At 48.9% G+C, this 9528-nt stretch overlaps 1 long non-coding RNA gene across 2 annotated transcripts; it reads left to right on the forward strand.

The window, feature by feature from the left end:
- Nucleotides 1–592: 592 nt before the first annotated feature.
- Nucleotides 593–7822, forward strand: LOC131811630 (uncharacterized). Of its 2 annotated transcripts, XR_009346023.1 has the most exons (4): nucleotides 593–1120; nucleotides 5037–5152; nucleotides 6987–7053; nucleotides 7477–7822. It is a non-coding gene; the product is annotated as an uncharacterized LOC131811630 (long non-coding RNA). The 2 variants fall into 2 exon arrangements; XR_009346022.1 differs by having other exon boundaries at nucleotides 6987–7822.
- The last annotated feature ends 1706 nt before the right edge of the window (nucleotides 7823–9528 follow it).

The following is a 9528-nucleotide window of genomic DNA, read 5'->3' on the forward strand; positions in this document are numbered from 1 at the left end:
TAAGGAGTCTCGAATGATTTTCTAGAGTCAAGCACGTCGGCTGTCCGAACGGCCCCAAAGGAACCCCAGTGACCCGCTGGTCTCCCAGTCCCGCACGCACGTACCCGGAGGTTGCTCCTGACGGCTGTAGCAGACACGTGACACTTCGGATCTCATACTTTATATTTGTCTTGATATTGTTATCCAAATCCTTAATAATATTCAGCATTTATGAGTAATGACTTTTCTCTTCAGATCGTTTCATAAACATTAAGGATTAATCCTCCTGGCACTTCTGCTAAAAGGGTGAGTGGGCGGCTTCCCAGTTCTATGTAGAAGCGCCCAATTCCCTTTATTCCGGCTCGGCCCAACCGGAGGCTTTGGCCCAGAAGGCACATCCGAGGCGTCTCCCTGCGTCTTTCAAGGGTACAAAACGGCACCGTTTTAACATCACTTCGTTTCCCAGAAAGTCTGTTTGTGATCTGCTGTTGCCCTCGGACGCCCCTGAAATGAATCCTGGCCTAAGAAATCTGGTGATTCACCCTGGTGCTCTGAGCTCTCTCTCCCTGCAGAGCTGTCCCACACGGCACGGAGACGAGCCAGGGACCCGGCTTTCCCGGGGCAGACCTTAGCCCGGAGCTTGCATGGTGCCCGGCCGGCGTGGTGGCCCTGGCAGCCCCGCGGGGACCCCCAAAAGTTTGCTCACCCGGACCTTGGGAGGCATGGAGGGCACAGGCTGTTTGGGAGTCGAGCTTGGCAGTCAGGAGGTCCCAGCGTTGGCGTGAAAGCCCCAGGTGACCTTCCCGACAGCCTCAGGGAAGTTTCCTCCAGCAAGAAGGCCGCGCCCAGAGCTGCTCCTCGCAATCACCCCGATGGCGGGCAGGCTGTTCTCGGGGTAACAGGTGCCAACCCTGACAGCAACTCTATGCTGAGAAGGTGTCCCCAGTAACAGGCGTGATGCGCGGTGAACCGCAATCTGCGCCTGTCTGCGCTCCGTGGGTAATCGTCTCTCTCACTTTCTCCGGACACAGCATTCGCCATGGAGGTGGCCCAGAGCCCGCGTCCCCAGCACCGACACAGGCAGAACACCAGAAGCCCTCCGCGGGAGCACCAGCGGCGCTCTGGTTTCTGGGCTGTGCAGGTTTGTTTGTTTGTTCCCATTTCCTTTCTCTTTCTTTCTTTCTTTCTCTTTCTTTCTTTCTTTCTTTCTTTCTTTCTTTCTTTCTTTCTTTTCAATAACAGGAAATGAACTGGCAAAGATTGAAGACCGTTAAAAGATCCTTCTGGAATGTGGAAGTGCTCGTTCCCTGGTTCCTTCAGGAGTTACACTGAGAGGAAACTGTGCCTGAGCCAACCTGCCAGCGTGCCATCTGTACCGAGGGGGAGGGGCAAGCGTAGAGGGAGGAGGGGCGGGGGGGGCAGGGGGAGGGGAGGAAGTGGAGAGGGAAAGTGGGGGAAGGGGGAGGGAAGAAGGGGGAGGGAGAGAGAGCCGGAGAGGCTGGATGTAGGAGGAGGGAGAGGGGGAGAAGCGGCAGGAGAGAGGACAGGCGACAGGGGGAGGCTCAGCGGGCTTAGCCGAGAGAGGACGGGGTGCCAGGCCGAGAGAAGGGAAGGCGGCGGAGGCAGAGGGCTCCGAAGGTTTGGGTCGGTCCGGCTGAGGCGACGTCCGACTTCTCCGTGGAGGGTCCCGCCCGGCGATCCGCTCCTAGAAGGGCTCTCCGGGTGTCGCAAGGATCACTTCTGAATCTTCCAGTCACTTCGTGGGTGGCCTCCATGCTGGGACTTTGGGCCCTTCCTCTGGCCCTAGGGAACCATCTGGTGCAGCCCAGCAGCCCCCAGGGGGTCGGACTCGACCCCCAAGGCCGGCAGCTTCGAAGGGCCCTTCCAGACTTTCGGGGCCATCTTCCCCAAGTCAAGGCTTCGTGCAGAGGTGCCCCTCGGGGCCCACGCCCCACCCAGGGCCTATGTTGCTTTCTGGCAGGCCCCTGCCCCTGGAGGTAACCAGGGAGCCCAGTTGCCATGGTGACCGAGCAGGTTTGCTCCGCCCGCCTGGAAGGAGCCTGGCCAGGAGCCCCTGCCAGGACTGCACTGGCTGCTGGGAAAAGCAGGGCCCGGTGCCAAGCAGGCCCTTGTTCTCTAAGGCTCTCTCCCCTCATTTCCATTTCTGCCCTCTGCCGTCCCGCTGCCCTTCTGGGCCTGTGGACATGAGAGAGGGGACCACCCCTCCCACAGGAGCGTTTTAGGTGGTTAGCCGGTAATGGGGTTCCGACAGCCAGGCCGCTGGCTGCAGGTGGGGTGCGGGCCGCTGTGGGCGCCCGAGCTGCTGCCTCACTCCAGAGGCTGCTAACGTGCTGGCAGGCAGCCGTGCTCAGGGATGCGGGTTGTGTGGGGGCCTGGCTCAGAGGCACAGCTCCCGCTTGCCAGGCCTTCCTAGCCAAGCTGGCCAGATTTTTAAAAAGGACCGACCCACCCTCCTGTGTGCCGGAATCTCCACTTCTCTGCGTGCACGAGATGGCAGGAATGGTGAGCTCCAGACATTAAATATAGAGTCTGAGTGTTCCTAACAACAAATCTGGCCGCACCGTCTGGCCTCACTGGCCTTCCAGGCTTGTGCTGACAGCCCGGGGCTCACCCAGAGCCATGCAGTGTCCCCGGAGCCAGGAGGACAGGGCTGCTGTCTCCGGGCCGTCAGGGTCCCGGGGTCAGCATTTCCCACTCTTTCTCCTGAGACATCACAGGGATCTTGTAGGACACAGTGTAGCCTCCCGAAAGGGGCCCCTGGAGTGCTCCTGCGTTCCCTACGGGAAGTGCGCCAACTGTCATTCTGCACCTGCCCACCCCCGTGGGGCTCGCCACCCACCACCACGTGGTACAAGGGCCCTGGGGGCTACTCTGGGGGGGAGGGACCTCCCTCCCTGCTGCATTTTTGACCGACTCAGGTTCCTCTCTTATTAGGAGACATTTTATTCCCGCAACTTCTGGGACCCCTTCAACAACTGTGAGTCTGTCGGGAACCCAACATCGAGGTCCGAGCCTCTGCCGGCAGCGCCGCTCGCTGCTTACCCATCATAATTCACTCAAGAAGGTGCCATCCCTAGCAGAGACAGATGTTTCTGTGGAATTGTTCCTAATATTGTATTTGCAGAGTGATAGGTTGGTCCACAAAGTAACAAAGTGCCATAGTTCCTGAGCCTAAATATAATGAAAGGAACCCGAGCTACTTGAAATAGGTTCAACCGGATAAAGTGACCAAGAAATAATCCAGCGTTTTATTGTAATGACCAGTGTGGGGAATGTGCAGTAATGGGAACTGATGTCTGCTGCAGAGTTCTCTGATTCTTTCAGGAGACGAAAAAAGAAGTCTTATAAATCTGAGAAAGAAAAGATATAAAATCAAGCGTAGAAAATACAAAATAAAGTGCGCATCAAATATTCGTCTGTGTTTCAAGCAGCTGTGCGGAAGGACCACACACGTATCAGCTACATGAGGGTTTGGATGAAAATCATCTCTCGTCTCTCCTCCAACTCTGATGTTAGATTATACGTATGTTTTCTGACATTTCACAAAGCCTTTGGACAAGAAACATCAGCTATCATGGATGACTGGGCTGTTTTTCCCCCTAGAAATGTGGGTCCTAGGAAAGTCATGGGGTTTTCCAGAGCAGCAGTGTTGTGGGGGCACGGATAAGTGAGGGGAAGAGGAAGGCCTTGCCCGTCCTGGTAGCGGTTCCTCTCTGTTCCTGAAGTCCAAAGGCTGGGGAAGGGGACGACTTGAGAGATAGCCAGACAGCCCCACGGATGGCGGAGCTGCTCACCGGACATGGGCTCCCACGTCAGAACCACTTGGGTTGGAATTCTTGACCAGCACGCACGAGGCAAAGCCTCGTCCACTTCCCATCCATCCTGCCTTTCTCTTCTTTGATCATTGACTTGTGCATCTTATCCCAGGGGCAAGAAGTGCTCAAGGGGCCACACAGATAAAAACCCCTGGTCTCGCGGGGCTTACAGTCTGTGGTGGGTAGAAAAAGCACAAACAAAACCAAATATAAGTATACCCCATGTCAGGTAGTGGGCAGCACTATTCAGGAAATAAAAAGCGGGCTAAGCCGAGAGGGATGTAGGCAAGGGGAGGTGATACTACGACAGAAATAAGGAGACCCACATGGCGTGATGTGTGTCCCCCGAGCATCTCCACCTTGTCACCATCACCAGTGTCCCCTGTGCTCAGAGGATGTGCTGCTGGATGGCACAGGTGAGCTGGTGCAGGTGGCATTTCCCACAATGCAAGTGGAGGGATCCACACTGCAGGCCTGTGCAGGATGGCCATCATCTTCCTCTGGACACACGAGGTAAGATGATTCCACAGAGGCCAGGAGGAAGTTGCCCCTTGAAGCTGTCGTCTCATGTCCCTAGATAGAGGTATGTTCCTTGGCAACCTGATGCAGAAGCCGGAAATAGCATTCTACACTGGTGTGCCATAGCTTATAATCCACTGTGAGATTTTCGGGTCAGAAAATATCCTGTGTGGACTGGAAGCCCTCACCCATGAGGGCCAGGGCTGGGCAACCTGTGCTCCCAGGTCTCCTAGGCAAGTGGAATGATTGCACCCGTTTCGGGTTGACTTGGGTCCCCTAAAAAAGGTTGAAGACTTAACTGCTGGAACCTCAGAATATGACCTTATTTGGTTAATTTGAGGTTGTACTGGGCTAGGATAGGCCCTAACCCAATGTGGCTGGTAACCCTATAAGAAGAGAGGAAGAATATAGTATAGAGACCCAAGGGAGAAGACAGCCAGGTGACGTCACGGAGGCAGAGAACATAGTGATACGTCTGTAAACTGGGAACACCAAGGTTTACCGGCCACCACCGGAGGCTGGAGAGGGTCCTGGAGCAGATTCACCCTTAGAACTCCATGAGGAACCAACCGTACTACCCACATGTGGCTCTTGGACTTCAGGCTTTTAGAAGGGAGGGAATGACTGTGGCTTTTAAGGCGCCCACATTTGCGGTCCTTTGTTACCAAAAGTCCAGGAACCTAATACACTCTCTTTTTACAGATGAATAATCTGCGGGTAAGACAGCTTGTCCAACTTGGCCAATGAAGGAGAAAGAAGGGCTAGAATTTGAAGATCAGCTAGACTATATGCACGCAGACCCTTGGCCCATTTGCAAAGTGAGAACCACTTATATTACAAATGAAGAAACATAGAAACCAATCAACTGGGGTTGGTAGCTCCCTTTTTCCTTTTTTAAAAGCTGTGACTCATGGCTGAGTAATTGAAAATGACAACTTTATTTCAAGAGACCCCTGGCACAAGTGCACCTAATAGTTTCATCTTTAGAATTGAAGTGTCCAGGTGAGAAGGGGGTGCACGCCTTCTGAGGCGGGAAACACCCCAGGCGAGGGGCTCTGTTCTGCCGGGGCTCTGTCAGAGTCGAACATGCCCCAGGCAAGTGTTTAAAGGTCAGTGGGACAGATTTCCAAACCAAGTTAGAGGCATAGGGAGTTTTAAAGGTTATCTAAGCCTTGGGGGTGTCATATGGACAGGAGCCAAATAGCACCACTGGCCAAACCATCAAGAATTCTGATCGATTGTTCTTCTGCTGCTCTGACCCTCGTTCTTCCGAGAGCATTATGCCTTGCGCCAAGGTGAGTGGGGTTTCTTCTCCATTTAGAGGTGTGAGATCAGTCCGAGTTTTCTCCCCAAACACTGTTGGACTCAGGGATCTCCAGAGAAAGAGAATCAGTAGGATGTGTGTGTCTGTGTGTGTGTTTGTGTCGGTGTGTATTCCAATGTCAATCTCAACCAGAAATATCCTCCCAGATGCATCCTGTCATGTTCCAACAAATATCTGGGCATCTTGTGGACCAGTCGAATCGACAAATAACACCACACTTGCCTATTGGTCGAGGACGTCTTTCTTCCTGAATGGCCAACGATCTCATTTCCTCATGGGCCATACATCTCACACTTAGAAGCATTACCTTGCATGCTTATATTTGAAAAAAGACATTTACCCCTCAAGCAGCCGTATTATTTCTAATAGGATAGCGCTCTACCTGTGTTCTTTCCCTTTGGTATTTAAGCATGTGATTGGTCTACTAGCCACTTGTCCCTAAGGCGTATAGATCATGTAGTTGTTGAGATTTAAATTTTATTTAAATTTTGACTCCAGCCATTATTTTTCAACCAACCCAAGGGTGATAGGCTCTGCATTTGACCCTAATATTCCAACCTATGAACCAGTTTCCTTAGTGTGAAATTACAGTATGTAAGAGGCTCCCCTTTGTCCATTATCCGGGCATTTCAGTGACAGAGCTCTCAAAGAGGCGCGATATTGTAAATCAGGAGGGGCCAGGAGGTGGAAGGGGAGAGAATAATAGTTTTAAGGCCACCATGGTAATTTCTTCTATTCTTAATGCCATAGAAAGAGCACAGTGAAGAATGGATATGAGGTGTTTCTTCCTGGCAACTTGTCAAAGGAAGAATATTTTATGCAAATGGAGATATTCTATTCCGAGAAATAATAGATCTATAGTGATTTCATTCTTGTGTTTAACTGGACAAGGTTTACCTTTAAAAGATAGGTTGGCCCTTACCAGTACTACTTGTTGAATAAAGAAGGAATGCCGAGAAGATATTAATTGTACGACATTAAGCTAATAGCCAGCAACCCACATGCCGTACTGGAGAGGGGTCATTGATAGAAATTGGTTAAAGAATAATTGGGTGGGCTGAATTACTTCAATAGGTATTGAAAATGACAAAGTCAGTGCAGAAGGAGTAAAAATAAAAGGCATTGAGAAAATGCTGGAATTCTGACCTTTGGCTACCAGCATTGCCTTGTACCGGGAGAAATTGAGTCACAAATGAAATGTTTTAATTTTTTTTTCCCTATTTTGATGCTGAAAGTCTCACCAATAACCAAGACATGCTATAAATAAAATGAAAAAAAAAAAAAAAGGAATTTGATTTTCTGGCTTTTTTGCCTTTACTTACTTCTAGTTCCCATGTGAAGTCATACAAGGTCCATGGCCTTCTGGCAAGATTCCTTACCACATCCTTGGCAATGGTAAGTGGCAGTCCTTTCCCAGTTTCAGTCCTGAGAGCTGTTGGTGGGATGGTGTCCCAGTGTGGGACCCAGGAACAGGATGTCACAGTAGCCACGCAGAGTGCACGATGCTTGGGGTTTAGCATTCACACGAAAGACCTGAGGAATTTAGTATCATGTTGCAAATGCTTATGTGTGAAGCACTGTGATAGTCACAACACATAAGAGGCAAATTCTGTTCTTGCTGTCGGCTTGAAGTCAGCAAGGAAGAGAGAAGATAACTGACTTTGTTACAGCATGTGTGTGTGTGTGTATGTGTGTGTGTCCTGGGGTTGAGGAGGAGGGTACAGACAGAGGAACCTATGAAGCACCCGGTAACAATGGGTGTCCACAATATTTAGATTCGGAAAGGTTTTCACACTGCATTTCTTCTCTTCTTAACAGCTCAGTATTACCGTCTAGTCATTTTTAGATACATTGTATGATGGCCACAAAAAACACCTTCTGGTCCAAATCTGCAAGGAAATGGGTAGACAGAGACGCTGGGAGTACTGCTCCCAACTATACGGCAAATTTCCAAATGCAATTGGCTGGCGGGTTCAGATGCAACTCACTCTATATTGAAAATAAAGCATTAATTCTACGTATCACTCCATTTGTTCTCTCAAATGAAAAGTGAAAGATTAATTCATTAGAAACAAATCCTTTCATAGGTCACTAGGTAACCAGTATGATTTTTTTTTGATGGAGATGTATCAATTCTATATTAATTTCTATAATTTATAATCATTTCTTGAGGTTTTGAGATGTTATGTGCATTTTTAAATCATATGCTGTCTCTAAAAATGTATAGTATATAATAATTTTGATAATGCTATTTAAAAATACGAAATAAAAATGTATTAACAATTCCATGCTAAATACGAGTTACTCTGGAAATACATTCTTACGATCAAGGAAAATCTTCCATATGTATACATTATGCTAGGTCCTGCATATGCTATTGAATCAGAATGAAACAGGATTATTCTGAATTTGAAGAAAAATGAGAACTTCGCTTTTTTGAGGGAAAAAGATTCTTAGCGGAACTACAAAATTGTTTAGAAACCAGAATACATAACAACCAGATTATCTTCTTTGTTTTTAAAGTAAGTTGAAGGCCCTATGAGGTAGACCTCCAGACTTTAGAAAGCCATGTTGGTATTTTGAATAAATAGATCTCAGTTAAAATAAAACAGAGTGTCTAAAATTCAGTTGCTAATAATTGAGCATGTTTCAGAAGAACTTGCCAGTGGTAAATTTCAAAGTAGACCACTTTTTTTTTTTTTTTTTTTGAAAGACAGAGATCACAAGTAGGCAGAGAGGCAGGCAAAGAGAGAGAGAGAGGAGGAAGTAGGCTTTCTGCTGAGCAGAGAGCCCGATGCAGGGCTCTATCCCAGGACGCTGGGATCATGACCTGAGTTGAAAGCAGAGGCTTTAACCCACTGAGCCACCCAGGCACCCCCAAAGTAGACCTTTTCAATTCAAGGTCTCAACATCCAAATGGCCATTGGAATTCTTCCCAAGGTCCTCCAGCAATATCATTCTGAAAGATGTGAACCCCAGGAGAATATTCTGTAGCTCCTAAACCAAATGTCATTTTCTTGAGCATCATCAATAATTATTCTTTTCCCCCCAAATTAGTATGAATATATATATATATATGTATATGTATACATATATACATATATTATTTTGGAAGAATAAGAAGGTAGAGATTCAAAAAAAGAAGGAAATTTAAAAATATGATCTGTTGTAGTAATAGCAAAGACATAAAGTTACTCTTGTAAGTCATTTCACTTTGCCTGCTCACTTCCACCTGACAACTCTTCGAGGTGGTCCAGCTGCTGCCCTCCCAACTCACCAGCAGAGGAGTGGAGGGAAAGGGGCCGGATACCCATGGGGGGCCACACAGCCACAGGGAGTAGCACAGCAGGAGGCTCCCTCCCCGCGTTATCTTGGTGTTGACTTTGCCCTGCTAGATGGAGAAAAACATTACGTCTGTGCATGTTTGTTCAAAAAAAGGGGACGACAGACATACCTTTTTGTTACCTGCCCTTTTCACCCTAGGATAGAGGATGCACATCTTATAGCAATTATGTCACCATCTCCCTTTTGACATTTGCATCATAGTCAGTGTTTCATTGTTTTGCAAAATCTCCCCATGGGGTCCACCAACCCCGTTCCTTAAACAGTTAAACATTGTTCCCAGCAGCCCTTTTCTACCTGCTGAGACGGGAATCACATCTTCACACTCCTCCACAGCCGTGCCCTGGGAGAAACTCCTAGGATGGAATTATTGGGGAAGAGTTCATAGATCTCAAGTTTGGATCCATTGCCAGGTTGTGCTCCAGGGAGATTCAGGACACTCGGGCCCTCGGCGGACACCGGTCACCTTCTAATTGCTGCACCGGTCGACTTCCTCTGGGGCCCGTCCAACAACCTGCAAAGCATCCA

This window comes from Mustela lutreola, chromosome 11, assembly GCF_030435805.1.
Source record: "Mustela lutreola isolate mMusLut2 chromosome 11, mMusLut2.pri, whole genome shotgun sequence".
Classification (NCBI taxonomy): domain Eukaryota; kingdom Metazoa; phylum Chordata; class Mammalia; order Carnivora; family Mustelidae; genus Mustela; species Mustela lutreola.